At 40.8% G+C, this 16,291-nt stretch overlaps 1 pseudogene; it reads right to left on the bottom strand.

Moving 5' to 3' along the window:
- Nucleotides 1–15,765: 15,765 nt before the first annotated feature.
- Nucleotides 15,766–16,083, bottom strand: LOC144309139 (thioredoxin pseudogene; annotated as a pseudogene).
- Nucleotides 16,084–16,291: the final 208 nt, after the last annotated feature.

Here is a 16,291-nt window from a genome sequence, read left to right as displayed (position 1 = left end):
AGCAGTCCAGCTCTTGGTTGTGCTCAGGTCATGATTTCAGGGTCGTGAGATCAAGCCTCGCGTCAAGCTCTGCAGTCAGCATGGAGTCTGCTTGTGATTCTCCTTCTCCCTCTGCTCCTCCCTCCCTCTAAAATAAATAAATAAATCTCTTAAAAAAACGAACAAATAGAAGGGACCCAGAGTATACGTGGGTAGATTAGGAGCTATCTCACAATAGTCTAGGAAAGAAGAGATAGACAGAAAGATGGTGCTAATGGAGCCAGAAAGAAGTGGATGGATTCTGGAGATTTTTAGGGGATAAAATAAACAAAATTTGACCAAAACAAACAAACAAAAAACCCAAAACAAACCAGATTTCAAAGTCAAAAAGGAACAGGGAGGTATCAAAAGATTTCTAAGTACAACTGGACAGAATTGGGGGCCACAATCCACAGAGATAGGGAAGGCTAGAAGCAGACCAGGTATGGGGAGCAAGCTGAGTTTTGAGGGGGCCTATGGTACACCCTAGAGGAGAGATCCAGTGAATATTTGGATATATTGGTCTGAAAGTCAGATGAGAGGCCTGGGCTGGACATTGAAATTGGGGAGCACATGATAGCTGTGGATGTGGGTGAGCTTGCACACAGAGAGAAAAGAGTGAGATGGAAGGCAGCTGAGCGCTGAGCCTCAGCAAAAGTCAACATTTGTAATGAAAAAGTAGCTGTGAAATACATGAGTTATCTATTTCCAGAATTCCGAAATCCCAGTTTCTTCCTTTGGCTTTGCCACTTCATTACTTGATAACTCCAAAAAAATAACTCCTCTCCCCTTTGAATCAGTATTCCATCCGCTGAAGGGGATTAGACCAATTTTGTGAGGGAACATTTTTGCTTTTTAACAAATACCATTAGGACGATGTTGGTAAATTTATTGTTCAACTGAGAATATGATGGCAGATGGCATGCCTGGATGGCTCAGCGGTTGGACGTCTGCCTTCAGCTCAGGGCGTGATCCCCTGATCCCATTGTCCCGGGATTGAGTCCCACATGGCTCCCTGCATGGAGCCTGCTTCTCCCTCTGCCTCTGTCTCTGCCTCTCTTCTCTCTGTGTCTCTCATGAATAAATGAATAAAATCCTTTTTAAAAAAGAGAATATGATGGCAGAAGTTGAACTTGGTAGAGTACTGAGCCCTATTCCTGTCTGTACTATTATGATCTTCAAGGTGGTCGGGTCCTACATGCGTAGCCATTTTCTGAGAATAGAGCTAGACCTTCAAAGTGCATGGGCTTCTTGTCAATGACCCTGCTCCAAGAGAAACAGAGACACAGAGAGAGATTGAAAGAGAGAAAAAACAAAGACTGCCCCCCCCAGACCTTGCTCAGTTCTGTAGTATGTATTTTTATGCCCCTGGGAGCTGGGAGGGAAGAACAAGCTAATAACTTGGTTGATTTAACATTCTGCCCTCTGAGTCAAGCAGTTACTCAATAATTCTTACCCTCCTCAAAAAATAATAATCCTTACAGTGGGTGATGAGGGGGGTGTATTCAGGGTCAGGAGTCTGTGGCTCTGATACTGACTCATATGCTGGATGATTGTGGGGTAAACCATATCAATTCCCTCCATTTCCTTATCAGTAATACCACCTGCTCCTCCTATCTCTTGGGGTTGTTATTAGAGTCTGATGAAATCACAGATCTGAAAGCATTTTGAAAATGTCAGACATTATCATGCCAAAAAGTAAGCCATCAACCCCAAAAGCTAGTCCTTGCATAAGATACAACTTTGTTACATCATCCATATATCAATTTCTGTTCTAACCGTCTTATGTCCAAATCATGTTTCCTTTGAAAAGAAGGGCTTCTGAGCTATTGAGATATATGCTAGCTGCTTCTACTGCCACAACAAAATATCAAAATAACCTAAATGAAACATGGTTGTGTTCATCAAAATTCCAGTTTACAAATTAAAACTCTAAAACAAAAAAAATGCAAAAGGAAGGTTAGTTTTTATCATAATACGAGTTGAAAGTCCCTGACTTAGCCTACCAGACCTTACATTATCTAGCTCCTACCTATCTCTGTGACTTCATCTTATACCACTTCCACCTTCCCTCACTCTGGTTTAGCCCTTTAGCAAAGGCCTCCTTGCCATTCCTTGAATAATCCGAGCACTATCTTGCCCCAAGGCCTTTGCAGTGCTGTGACTCAGAAAGCAATTCCCTGTGACATCCCTCATTTCATTCAGGTCTCAGTGAATGGGGAGGCCTTCCCCACAACCCTATTTAACTGGCTAAAGCACCCTACCTAAAGTAGCACATAGCCCTATCACATATCACCCACGGCTCTCTTTCTCCTTCTTCTCAACTTGCTTTATTATGCTTCACATCACTTACAATGACCTGACATCCTATATTTGCTTTTCTGTTTTCCTCCCAACAAAAATGTAAGCTCCATGAGAGTAGGGAATTCTTGTCTGGTTTGATCCACTGCTGTATCCTTAGTGCTTGGAACATAGTCTGACACATAGAAGGCACACGATAGAGAGCTGTTGAATTGAAGGAATGAAAAAACCATGTATCTACTGCTCCTCTGGCTGGCAAAATCCTTTGTAATGTAGTACCTCACCATCATGGACTCAAGGAATTAGAATGGGATGTGAAGCAGCAGGATACTTCTGTGCGCATGACCATTTGGCTGATTGTGAAAAATATAGAAAGAAACATCAATATCTCCCGTGTTATATTATTTGGACCTAACAGAAGCCCGTGATGGCATCAAAAGTACTGAGCTATGGCAGCTTTTGAATAACCTGGTTGCCTTGAAAATTCCTGTGGGTTCAGAAGTTCCCCATCACTGAAACAGTGTGGGGGCCCACAGAAGTGTCCCCTCAGTTTATTACCTTATCAAATAAAGTGTGTTGGGGTCAGCTATGAACTATAATTAGCATTAATGGTCAGGATAGAACCACCAATAACCAAGTCCTGGAATACTATCAGACTACTGGCATTGAAACAGTCTTAGTTCATCGTTAACACAAACCAGAGAAGATATGTACTGCTGCCAATGCTCACTCCAAATGGTGCATTTATCACAGAAGGCAGAGGCAAACTTTGTGCACGAGCTGAAGCACAAGATGGTCTATCAGTTGATGGGGTGAATCTCAATTTTGTTGGAACTTGGGCATCTGTTCTTTAAATGATCCCATGTCTGGGATCATATGAGCACTTTACATATAAAGTGCATATAAAGGAGGGGATAGTCTGCCAGAGTATATCACAGAACTAACCAGCAATCATCAGAACAATGAACAAGATTTAGAAAGAAAAAAATTAGAGCTATGCATTGTGGAGGTGGTCATGACAGAACTATTTTGAGAAAGTCTGTTAAATCATGTCAGAAAACTGAATGAGGGGCACCTGGGTGACTCAGTGGTTGAGCAGCTGCCTTCAGCTCAGGTCGTGATCCCAGGGTCCTGAGATCGAGTCCCGCATCGGGCTTCCTGTGTGGAGCCTGCTTCTCCCTCTGCCTATGTCTCTGCCTCTCTCTCTGTGTCTCTCATGAATAAATAAATAAATAAAATCTTTTAAAAAAAGAAAACTGAACAAAATAGGTGAGAATTTGCTGTCACATTTAATTTAGTCAAGCGTGTTCTTTCTTTTTAATTGAGGTGTAATTAACATATAACATTATATTAGTTTCAGATCTATAACAGAATGATTCGATGTTTGTATATATTGCAAAATGAGCACCATAATGTCTAGTTAATATCTGTTACCATACACAGCTACAAAATCTTTTCCTTCTGATGAGAACTTGTAAGGTCCACTCAGCGACTTTCAAATATGCAATACAGTATTATTTACTATAGTCATCATGCTATATATTATACCCTCATGACTTATTTATAACTAAAAGTATGTAACTTTTGATGCCTTCACCCATTTCTTCTACCTCCCCAATTCCTCTGGGAACCACCAATCTGTTCTCTGTATCTATGTTCTCTTTATTTTTAAATTTTATAGAGTATGACTTAATGACTCAGTACTGTGATTACTGTTTGCTTCTGTTTTCCATTTTGTCGACAATAAAGAGCTAATATTTCTACTTCCTCTTACATGCTCTGAGGTAGCCAGATCCCTAAGCAGTGACTCCAGTACCTAAAACTATATCTTCACCCACTGACCATGACCTAGGATGGAGTGAAACTCCTACTAGAAAATTCTTTGTCTTCATCCTTTTCCTCTTCAACATCGTCTCATGCTCAACAAAAACAGAGACATTTATTGATTGAATTTTATGTGTCTAGTACTCTGCCAAGCACTGGAATTTTTTTTTCAATTTTATTTTTATTTTTTTTTAATTGGAGTTCAATTTGCCAATATATAGCATAACACCCAGTGCTCATCCCGCCAAGCAAGCACTGGAATTTTAAAAGCCTTTCCATGTCTTGCCTTCCAACCTCAAAATTATAAGTGGAAACAACAGCACATAAACTGTCTTCATATTTAGAAATCAGAAACTATGACTCTTTGGAGTGAAAGATCCAGACAGGCAGGATGGCAGAGTAGTTAAAAGCACAGGTCCTGTCTGGAGTCAGAGTCCTCCAAATCCAAATCTTGCTCAGGTACTTCCATAAGCTGTGTGACATAGGCATGTTGTGTGACTTCCCTGGGCTTTATTGTCCTCATCTGTAAAGCAGGAACAATAATAATCTGTGCATAATAGAGTTGTTGAGAGGAATAAATGAGATAACCCCGTGTAAGGTGCTTAGAACTGAGTCTGGTTCATCGAAAGCACTCAATAAATGTTAACTGTTATTATGCAAAAATCTCAAAATTTAGAGAGTCTAGAAGGGGCAACTCTGGCTACAAATCAATGAGTATCTTCTTTTGTGAAGATTAGTAAGACTATTAGTTGCCTGAAATCCATGTGTCAAGCCTCATACACAGTGGTCATTATAAATGTGTAACTAGAGGGCACCTGGGTAGCTCAGTGGTTGAGCATTTGCCTTTGTCTTGGGGGGTGATCCTGAGGTCCTAGGATCGAGTTCCTTCTTCATCAGACTCCCTGCAGGGAGCCTGCTTCTCCCTCTGCCTATGTCTCTGCCTCTGTGTGTGTGTGTCTCTCATGGATAAATAAATCTTTAAAAAAATGAATTTGTAAATGAGATTTCTTGTACATTTGGAAAGGAGAAAAGAACTAATTGAACACCAACAACACACTGGTTATTTTAAGTTCATTATCTCTGTGTGTCTCATGAATAGACAGACAAAATCTTTTAAAAAATGTATAAGTAGGAAATCCAGCAATAAGTAAGTTAAACTCAGTACTGAACTTTAAAAAAAGCCCATGCATTGCTGTAAAAAAGGGGGTTGGCAAAGATTTCTCTATAAAGGGGCAGATGGAAGGTATTTGAGGCTTCACAGGACAGACAGTTTTTGTTGCAACTATTCAACTCTGCTGCTGTAAGACATTTATATATTTCAGGCAATATGTAAATAAATGGGCATAGCTGTGTTCCAATAAAAATTTATTTACAAAAACAACCTGTGAGGTGTGTCAAGGTGGCCCAAGAGTTGGTTGGTCATCTGACTCCTGGTTTTGGCTCAGGTTGTGATATTATGGTCAGGGGATCAAATCCCACATTGGGTTCTGTGCTGGATGTGGAACCTGCTTAATATTCTCTCTCTCCTTCTGCTCCTCCCCGCCCACCAGTTTAGTGCAGAGTGTGCTTGGGACTCTCTCCGTCTCTTCTTCTGCCTCTCCCCCTGCCTCGCCCCTGTACTCTTTTTTTCTCTCTCTCTAAAATAAATAAATAGATCTTTAAAAAAACAACCTGGGGATCTCTGGGTGGGTCAGTGGTTTAGTGCCTGCCTTGGGCTCAGGGTGTGATCCTGGAGTCCTGGGATCGAATCCTGGGATCGAGTCCCACATCTGGCTCCCTGCATGGAGCCTGCTTCTCCCTCTGCCTATGTCTCTGCCTCTCTGTGTGTGTGTGTGTGTGTGTCTTGAATAAATTTAAAAAATCTTTTAAAAAATTAATTAAAAATAAAATAAATAAAAAAACAACCTGTGGGCCAGATTTGGCTCATGCATCATAGATTGCCCACCCCTGCTCTAAAAAATTATCCTAGCTTATCAGGATTCTAATGGCCACTTCAGCTGAGTAACCACATAAACTGGAGGTAGGAGTGAGAAGAATTGAAGAAATGGAAGGATGATCAATGTCTTCTCAAAAGTCCCTCCACATCCTAAATGGTATTAGACACCTTACATGATCAGGAAACAACAGTATGCTCCATTTATTATTTCCTTCATTTAACATAATGGCGAAGCACTTATCGTGCCCCCCCCTGCACTATGCTCTGATGTATAATGCTGAATGAAAAGACACCTGGTCCCTGCTTTCATATAGCTTAAAATCTAGTCAGGTAAGAATAGGGAGCAACATCAAATAAACACACACAAAAATGGAAACTCACATCTTGGCTAGATCGTGACAAAGCTTAGAAGAGAAGGGTTGCTCTAGTTGTGGAGCTCAAGGTAGGGTTTCCTGAGGAACCTAAACCTAAAACTCAGGCTATCTGACAAATGAGTAGTCATCAGGGAATGGGGTGGAAGACCATTCCAAGCAAAGGGACTAACACAGGCTCTATGATGGTAGAAAGTATGGTGCATTCAAGGGATGAAAATAAGGTCACCATGATTTGAGTCCAGAGAGCCAGATGAACCATGGTAGGACACATGGGGCTGAGAGGCAAGTTGAGGTCAGACTATGCAGGATCATGCAGTAGCAATCAGTTATTCATTTATTCAGCAAATATTTACTTAATACTACTTTTTGTTAGACTCCGTAGATACTGTGGTAAATAAGAAAGGCAGATGTTAAACAAATATGCAGATAAATTTCTAATTACGAAGTTCTGCCTCTGGAAGCTCTAGGCTCTGAAACCCTGTTTAGTAGCCTGATATATTCTTAAAAACTACCTGGCCTGTTCCCAGGATACAGTCCCAATTTAATGAAGTGCCCTGCTTAGAGTTACATGCAAATATACTACTCTACCTATTTCTTTTTGGAATCGTAGAGGAGTTTGATATATCATCCCCGAAGGTTCAGCCAGTGAAACACCATGCTTCACAGGACTTTCAGGTTAATAAGGAGCCACTAATGACCTCTTTTTCTGGGTAGTGAACTTCCAGACAGATGTGCCTCTTGTGATATTCATATGGACAAGTCTTTATGACTTGCCATTGAGGATGGTATCATGAGCAGGACTGTGAAAATAGATTTTTTAAAAAGATTTTATTTAGATATTTTTTCATGAAAGATGGAGAGAGAGGAAGAGACATAGGCAGAGGCAGGTTCCCATGGGGAGCCTGATGCAGGACCCAATCCCAGGACCCCAGGATCATGACCTGAGTTGAAGGCAGACACTCAACCATTGAGCCACCCAGGCGTCCTTGTGACAAAGATTCTTTTTTTTATGATTTTATTTATTTATTCATGAGAATACACAGAAAGGAGAGAGAGAGAGGCATAGACACAGGCAGAGGGAGAAGAGCCTCCATGTAGGGAGCCTGACATGGGACTCAGTCCCGGGTCTCCAGGATCACACCCTGGGCTGAAGGCAGCACTAAACCGCTGAGCAACCCGGGCTGCCTGTGACAAAGATTCTATATGAGTATTTGACATATGAATTCAATTGTTTCCATCTGAGCTTTTTTTTAATTTGTTTCCTGCTTCTCTTACATATTTATTCCCATGGTCCACTCTGTTAATGTAATCTAACCTATATTTTGAAACCCTTGGAAGAAACAGGGATCTGTTCTAGGGAACTATAAGCTTAACAAATGTTTTTAAATGTTGATGACTATGAAAACCTAACAAGATTTTTAAACGGTTTCAAAGGGATTTCATGACAATGATACTGTTTCTCTCTTAACTCTTTGGCCTAGTTTTCTATCAAAGAAATAAATTAAAATGTCACAATGACTTGCTTTATATAAAGCTGGGCTGATTGTTATCCAGGACTTGGTGGTAGTCCAGATGGGCAGAAAAAAAAAACTGTTTGGTTCTCAAAGTGCATAGACCGCAGATGCTTAGGGTTCCCATGACCCTTTTGGGGGTGTCGGAGATGTCAATATTACTTTTAACTAATTAATTAATTTATTTATTTATTTATTCATGAGAGACACAGAGAGAGGCAGAGACATAGACAAAGAGAGAAGCAGGCTCCTTGCAGGGAGCCAGATGCGGGACTCCATCCCAGGACCCCAGGATCACACCCTGAGCCGAAGGCAGATGCTCAACCACTGAGCCACTCAGGCGTCCCTACTTTCATAATAATACTAAAGTATTTGCTTTGACCAGGGTGTTGGCATTTGTGCTAATTGTCAAAAAGCAGTGGTGGGTAAAACTGCTGATGCCTTACCATGGATCAGGGCAGAGGCGTGAAACTCTACTACTCATCATTGGATTCTTTACTCCTGTGCATGGACAAATAAAGAAATGCCATTTGCTTAAGAATGTCCTTGATAAGGCAGAAGATCTAATTGTTTTTCATTAAAATGTTATTTTTGTTAACATGCAATGTATCATAATTTTTTTCAATGAACTAATAAAAAATGAATTAAGCTAATACATTATTTTAAATTCCTTGGTTTTAATAGCTAATATAATAAATATAGGTAGTTGTACCTCACATCAACAAAAGATATTTGGGGCCCTTGATGATTTTTAAGAGTATAAGGGGCTCTTTAGACCAAAATAGTTGAGAATTTACTGCTCTCTTAACTTTCCAAACATCACTCTTATCAAGACAAGTTTCCTCTTTTTAATTATAGGTCATACACAGACTTTTAATATCTTCAGATCTATCTCTTCTTCATGATTTCTCAAAAATAATGACTAAGGGCTCTAAAATAACCTTCTATAATTCCTTAAACAGTCTCCTGTATGTTCAAGCAGTTTCTTCTCCCTCTCTTCTAATGTGGTGTTTTTGAGAATGTGACCTGAATTCTCCAGAATTTTGGTGTACTGGGCAGCAGCAGTTGTGGTTTTAGTTTACCCGCTCAAACTTTCCTGTTCATCTTGGCCTGTAAACATCATCCCCTTCCTGTTAGAGCACTATCTCCCTTTCCCTGTCTTCCTGATGAAGCTGTCAATCACAATGCTCCACCATCACCCCAAAAGTGCAGACTACAAGAGTGGGCAAATAGTCATTGGTCTGAGGGAGAGGGCACATGACTTAAGTGAATTGGAAGCCTTACCAAAATGGTCTGAAGTAAGAAGGTAATCCTCACTTTGTTTTTTTAAGATTTTATTTATTTATTTGAGAGTGGGAAAGAGGGAGAGATGAGCAAAGGGCACGGCAGAGGGACAAGTAGACGCTCTGCTGAGCAGGGTGCCCAATGTGGGACTCAATCTCAGGACCCTGAAATTATAACCTGAGCCAAAATCAGATGCTTAACTGACTGAATCAGCCAGGTGCTCCGTAATCGTCCCTTTGATCATGAGTTGTAACGGTATATGATCTAGGCTTCTGCCCACCATGTTTCCCACCGTATAAAAAGAGTTTGTCTACAGAGCAAATCCAATCAGAGATGAAACGAAAAAAAGATGAGTCGAGATAAAATTCTGTCAATGTTGTGTCATTTCCGCAAACTCTGAGACCCTGGTTCCTGGCAGCTTTTTCTCCCTTCATCTTCAAGGTTATGTGAACAAATAAGTCCCTTTTTGTGCTAAAGCAACTCTTCTAGTTGAAAGAATTTGGAATAGTGCATTTGAGGAAGTTACCTAACCTTCAGACTTTAGTGTCCTTGTGGGAGTATCTATTCCTTCACTTCCCAGACTGAAGAATTTAATGAGGTATTTAGAACGCATTGAAAAAAGCATCATACAAGTGTTCAGTATAATAAATATTTTCTCTCTACACCACAGTAGCAAGGTGACTAGTCTTGCTGCCCCCAGACTATTTTTAGACCACTAAGTATACTCATATCAAGTCCTTGCATCTAAGAATGGCTTGTGAGGGCTTTGAATTTCCTCTGGAAGTCAAATAAGGCTTAGAAACCCTTTCTACAGTTACTCTACCAAGAGGGTTTACCCTGCACTTCAGCCACTTCAAGAATCATGACACCAGGAAAGCAGTGACTGTTCAAGGATCTGGTTGGAGGGGTAGGGGTCAAGGGCAGCTCCACAATGGGCTACTTAGGAATGAACATGGTTTTGAATTAAAAGCAATCAAAATAAAAAGCTTCTGCACAGGGCAGCCTGGGTGGCTCAGCGGTCTAGCGTTGCCTTCAGCCCAGGGTGTGGTCCTGGAGACCCGGGATCGAGTCCCACATCAGACTCCCTGCATGGAATGGAGCCTGCTTCTCCCTCTGCCTATGTCTGTGCCTTTCTCTCTCTGTGTGTGTGTGTCTCTCATGAATAAATAAATTAAATATTTTAAAAAAGCTTCTGCATAGTGTAGGAGACCATCAATGAAACTAAAAGGCAACCTACAGAATGGAAGAAGATATTTGCAAACGACGTATCTGATAAACTGTTAGTATCCAAAATGTATAAAATCTTATAAAACTCAACACCCAAAAAAACAAATAATCCAGTTAGGAAATGGGCAGGAGACATGAACAGATGTTTTTCCAAAGAAGACATACAGACAACCAATAGACACATGAAAAGATGCTCAATGTCACTCATCGTCAGGGAAATACAGATCAAAGCTACAATGAGATATCACCTCACACATGTCAGAATGGCTAAAATGAACAACACAGGAAACAACAGGTGTTGGGGAGGATGCAGAGAAAGGAGAACCCTTTTACACTGTTCGTGGGAATGAAAACTGGTACAGCCACTCTGGGAAGCAGTATGGAAGTTCCCCAAAAAGTTAAAAATAGGGGTGCTTGGGTGGCTCAGTCGGTTAAATGTCTGCCTTTGTCTCAGGTCATGATCCCAGGGTCCTCGGATTGAGCCCTGAGTGAGGCTCCCTGCTTAGTAGCGAGTCTGCTTCTCCCTCTGCCTCTGCCACTCCCCTTACCCCATTCATTGTCACTCTTTCTCCTAAATAAATAAATAAAATCCTTTTTAAAATGTTAAAAATAGAACTACCTTACCATCCAGAAATTGCACTACTAGATATTTACCCAAAGGATACAGAAATATCAGAGAGGGTGACAGAACATGAGAGACTCTTAACTCTGGGAAACGAACAAGGGGTAGTGGAAGGGGAGGTGGGCAGGGGTTCGGGGTGACTGGGTGACGGGCACTGAGGGGGACACTTGACGGAATGAACCCTGGGTGTTATACTATATGTTGGCAAATCGAGCTCCAATAAAAAATATACAAAAAAAGAAAAGAAAATGATACAGAAACACTGATTCAAAGGGATACATGCACCCTGATGTTTATAGCAGCATTATCTATATAGCCAAATTATGGAAAGATTCCTAGTGTACAATGACTGATGAATGGATTTTTATATATAACGGAATATTACTTAGCCATAAAAAGTGAAATCCTTCCATTTGCAATGATGTGGAAGGAGCTGGAAAGAATAATGCTAAGGGAAATAAGCCAGTCAGAAAAAGATAAATACCATATGCTTTCACTCATGTGGAATTTAAGAAACAAAACAAATGAACATAGCAGAGAATAAAAAGAGAGGCAAACCATGAAACAGATTCTGAACTACACAGAACAAACTAAGGGTTCCTGGAAGGGAAGTGGGGGGTAATGGGTTAAGCAGGTGTGGGTATTAAGGACGACACTTATGATGAGCACTGGGTGTTGTATGTAAGTGATGAATCACTAAATTTGACCCCCGAAACTAGTCCTGCACTCTATGTTAACTAGCTGGAATTTAAATAAAAACTTGGAGAAAATAAAAAGTTAAATATTGGAGAAAAAAATAAAATAAATGAAAGCAATGCAAACCCAGCAGATTCAGAAGAAGCCCTTTACCTCCCTCTCATCTGCCTGCTTGTACCAGGAAGAGGGCTATTCACAGACATTCCTCTTTACCTAAGAAATGTATGTACATATTAGGGCAAGATTTGCTTCCCACACATCTCCATTCACCCTCCTACTAAACATCTTTCTCCTTCTTGTATCCTCAGACCTCTACCCCTCTCCTTAGCTCACATAAGCATCGTGTTGCCTCAGTCTTTGAAATGTCCATGTCTGGGTGGATCCCCAGTACATAAGCTATTAAATTTGATTTCCACCTGTTAATCTGTCTCACATCAATTTGATTCTTAGTCCAACTAGAAAGACTTTGAAGAGTGGACTAAATTCTTCCTCCCTAACAGAGGTATGGATCAGCTTTCAGAGCACTTCAGTAGGTCCAGACCAAAAAGAGGCATAGGAAAGAGAAATATTAAAACCATTGACTCTTGGGACACCTGGATGGCTCAGTGGTTGTGTGTCTGCCTTTGGCTCAGGTCGTGATATCAGGGTCCCGGGATCGAGTCCCGCATCAGGCCCCCATGGGGAGCCTGCTTCTCCCTCTGCCTATGTCTCTGTCCCTCTCTCTGCATCTCTCGTAAATAAATAAATAAAATCTTAAAAAAAAATAAAGACTAGAAAGTCTTCAGAGGATTGTCACATGATAACCAGAGAGGACTACCACACAACTAAATGCGACATTCATTTGCTTAATATGAAGCAAAAAAATGAATGAACCTCCCCCCCCAAAAAAAGGCTCGAATGGTGGGAAGAACACAGTCAGGTGAATCATCTGTGGCATATGGAATTTGGGGTATAAGGTGGGGGCTAAATGCCATGGGAACATTCACAGCTTTGACAGCATGCTTGCTATTTTTAGGTTACAAGGATATTCTAGCCATGTATTGTCTCACTGTGGCCCAAGGTATCCAAGGATTACATTGGATCAGAACCAAGGTGTTCTCATTCACTAGTGGCTGCTCTATACTGTGCCTTTTTAGAAAAATGGCAGAGGAACAGAATCATGAGGCCTCCTAGGGAAAAGTCTTTGGTTCTGTCTTATTAAAAGACTGACTTCCCCTTAAATGACTCTTCTAGAATTTCTTATTGTCTCTTTAATTGAATTTGAATGCTGTACTGTAGCCACGTATTGAAATTCAGTTAAAGAGACAATGCTAAGCATGACAAACCACCCAGCAAGAGGGTGAGAGCAACAGGAGAGTGATTTTATTTCAATTTTTAAAATAGCAATTCTCTCCATTCATCTTAAAACAAAACAAAACCAAAAAAAAAAAAAAAAAAAAACAAGGACAGTAAGACAGGTGTTTGAAGTTTCTATTCCAGGTAAAAATGCACCATTTTTACTCACTAGATGAAGAGCAAGAATGGCTTTTAATTTTGAACAAGGATTTGATAATAAACATTCTTTCATTTTTGATTCTGCCAAGGACCTGCCAGATGACCTTTTTTTCTGAGCGGAGAATGTCTTACTCATCACTGAGCTTTCTTTTTAATATAACACTAACAAATCTCCTTCCGTTCTGGTAGTCTTTAGGCCCTCGTCCCTGTTATCAGTGACAAATTATGGGGCCACATAATTGGTTAAATTCAGAGATGAGGGGCACCTTAGTGGCTCAGTGGTTGAGCATCTGCCTTTGGTTCATGTGGTGATCCCAGAGTCCTGGGATCGAGTCCCACTTTGGACCACTGGAATCCTACTTCTCCCTCTGCCTGTGTCTCTACCTCTCTGTCTCTCATGAATAAATAAATAATAAAAATAAAAATAAAATAAATTCAGAGATGAACATACCATACAACCTATCAAGGCCTGAATTTATACCACTACCACCACCACCACCGGCCCATCCCACCATGCCATGGGCCTTTTTCCTCTGTTAAAACAAATTTAGTCTTTGAGTATTTTGGTTCGCCTGTCTTGTTAGATAGTATGCCCCTTAAAACCACACAGGAATCCACTACGCAGTACCTTGAAGGAAAGGTGTCACATGATACTTGTAGTTTTATCAGACCAAAGTGGAAAAAATAAAGGTGATTCCGTTCACCACAGGACAGGAAGCTCCGTGGCCGGGTCGAGCCAGGAGGTGTGCTGCAAACAGGCCCCATGATCTGAACCACCCCAGCTGTGGCCCTACTGACTGCATGGACCGGCCCGGTGAGAGCAAATCAGACTTCCCTCCATTAGCTCTGTCTTGCTGAGAAGGATGTTTGTTTGCCCGATGTGCGGGAGACAATCAGTTCATGTTTTATGCCATTCAGGTGTAACTGTTGTTGCTTTTTTTCATAATGGAGTGGACTTGGGCCAGTACTGGCAAACTACAGTGTAGGAAATGCCAAGAGGAAGGGGCCAGTGGAACAGTCGGTTGCTTCTCTCACAAGGAGAGATCTCGGTGTGACCCTGTTACAAGGCCATTTGGCACACTTTGCTGACCCAGCTCAGTTAGGTACATTAGAGGCTCCAGGGCACCCCCAACTCGCCCCTCACAACTCCAGATGGTTCCAGTTCTTTGAATGCCTTCCAGGTCTGCTTTTCTTATAGGAAATGAACCAGTATTTTAGGATACACTACCAGGCAACAGTAACAAGCATTGCGAATATCCCTAGAGACTGACGCAGTGATCCAGCTGAGGCTAGACCTTTGACTGACTTATTTATGGCTGTTTATGATTATGATGTTGACTAGACCCTTTATCTAGAACTTAGCCATGAGAGTCACATTTATATCTCAAGAGTGAACCAATGCAGCCTTGAGAGCCAGTCTTCATGTCCCTTGACTCACTGGCATGGATTCTGTCAGCCTCTGGGCAAAAGAAAACATGAAGACCCAGCTACCCCAATTATTACAAGATAATAGAATCTGACTCATTCCTTCGAAGAATGAGTTGTGGGGGATATTTATTTATACCCATTGAGGCATCTTCCAAAACATTAAGCAGACACTACCACCCAAAATGGACATTGGTCCAGAATAATAATAACATTTATCGGACACTTGTAAGGGCTTGGCACAGTCAAGTGCTTTAAGCATATTCCCATCTAATCCTCATAACAACCATAGGAAGGAGGTGTTCATGTTGATTCTACCACTCATTCTTTGGGAATTGGAGCCCTGTCTTCACCTGCAGTCTTCACCACTATACTATTTTGTGTCCCATCTTTATAGGAGATGATGAGGATTCTGTGATCCCAAGTAGACCAGATCAACACTACTTAAGAGCATGGGCTGCAGACCAGTGTTAGCCTACGAACTGTTTATTACTGGTCTGCAATGAGAGAAGCTGGAAATTCAGAGTTGGCTTTATTTTTTTAAAAAAGGGTAGAATTAATATTTTATTGTCACTTATAATCAGATGGTGGTTGAGTATATAGTCTTCATACTTGATCTTTCCTTTTTGTAGATAAAAAAAATTACAAGTTTTCAACAGCCATGGGCTGGTTATGTTTTCAGAAAATGTAGTTTTGATTTGTATTTCCCTGATGGCAAGTGATGCAGAGCATTTTCTCATATGCATGTTGGCCATGTCTATGTCTTCCTCTGTGAGATTTCTGTTCATGTCTTTTGCCCATTTCATGATTGGATTGTTTGTTTCTTTGGTGTTGAGTTTAATAAGTTCTTTATAGATCTTGGAAACTAGCCCTTTATCTGATATGTCATTTGCAAATATCTTCTCCCATTCTGTAGGTTGTCTTTGAGTTTTGTTGACTGTATCCTTTGCTGTGCAAAAGCTTCTTATCTTGATGAAGTCCCAATAGTTCATTTTTGCTTTTGTTTCTTTTGCCTTTGTGGATGTATCTTGCAAGAAGTTACTATGGCCGTAATTAGATTAATTCATTTATGGTGGCTTCAAGTTTTTCCTTATTAGCTCCGGAAAATTCACCCACCTTTTGTCCCTTCTTAAAAAACTGGAAGGTTGGCATGCATTTGACTTCACACTCTGAAGCAACATCCTGACAGTCATCCACGTCTACTTCAAGGAACACCACATTGGAATACTTCTCAGAGAGGAAATGAAAGAAAGGCTTGATCATTTTGCAAGGTCCACACCACGTGGCTGAGAAGTCAACTACTACAAGTTTATCCCCAGCACTGTTCAAGGCTTCCTGAAAAGCGTACTTGCTCTTGATCTACTTCACCATTTTGGCGGCTGGGGTCTGACAAGCAATGCGAGAGGGAGGAAAGTGGATGCAAAACGCCAGCCAGAACTTAGCTTTAAAGAAAAAAACATTTATAGCAATGTAGCAGAGTATGCTTTTATGTCTGTCTCACCTAATTACTTAAAAATTGTTTTTTGTGTGTCATTGGTTTTTACTTAATATCATTTTATAGTAAGTTGTTTTTATTATA

The sequence above is a fragment of the Canis aureus genome, chromosome X (genome assembly GCF_053574225.1).
Source record: "Canis aureus isolate CA01 chromosome X, VMU_Caureus_v.1.0, whole genome shotgun sequence".
Classification (NCBI taxonomy): domain Eukaryota; kingdom Metazoa; phylum Chordata; class Mammalia; order Carnivora; family Canidae; genus Canis; species Canis aureus.
Note: the sequence above shows the minus strand (reverse complement) of the source record. Positions and strands in the feature narration are given on the sequence as shown.